Source organism: Suncus etruscus, chromosome 16 (genome assembly GCF_024139225.1).
Source record: "Suncus etruscus isolate mSunEtr1 chromosome 16, mSunEtr1.pri.cur, whole genome shotgun sequence".
Lineage (NCBI taxonomy): Eukaryota > Metazoa > Chordata > Mammalia > Eulipotyphla > Soricidae > Suncus > Suncus etruscus.
The window spans coordinates 26,775,300-26,775,997 of record NC_064863.1 but is presented as its reverse complement, the minus strand read 5'-3'; the positions used below and the strand labels follow the sequence as shown (position 1 = coordinate 26,775,997).

General features: G+C 35.5%; 1 pseudogene; it reads left to right on the top strand.

Annotated features, from left to right (window-relative positions):
* Positions 1–222: 222 nt before the first annotated feature.
* On the top strand, positions 223–344 carry LOC126032737 (uncharacterized; annotated as a pseudogene).
* Positions 345–698: the final 354 nt, after the last annotated feature.

Below are 698 nucleotides of genomic sequence, written 5' to 3'. Positions count from 1 at the left end.
AGGACTGGAGGGTACCGCTCCTGACATGAAGCTCACCACAGGGATTGTTTAGTGCAGTCACAGAAATAATTACACTGAGAACTATCATAACAAAATGTGACTGAATGAGGGAAGTAGAAAGCCTGTCTAGAGTACAGGCCAGTGTGGGGTGGGGAGGAAGGACACTTGGGATACTGGTGATGAGAATGTTGCACTGGAGAAGAATTACATATATATATGTAAGGCCTCCCAGGCTGTGTTCTTTACACTCACTGTATAGAAAGAGGAGGTACAGTAAATGCACCCCATATACACCTCAACCCAGGCCCTTTGCCTGGTCTGTATTGTGAATTGGGGCCAAAAATAGTATTTTTATAAAAAAAATAGAAGAACTGATAGAAATAATACTCATATTTGTTGTAAAAAGTATAAAATTAATTTATTTAGATTCCATTGCTAGGTTGTTGTTTATTTTATACCAATATATAATAGTCTCATTATCTTATTATTTATTATAAAGTAAATATGTATGCTTTCATTTATATATGTACACATGCATATATGTATACATATATATTAAAATTTTACATGTTGAATGTATTCCATTTAGAGGAGGATCAAGTATTCTCAAGCATACATGGGGAACTTGGAGACAATTTCCTGTGATACTCAGCCAACAGTCTTTGGTTTATTTGGGTCAGAGAATTAGGTCATGAGTC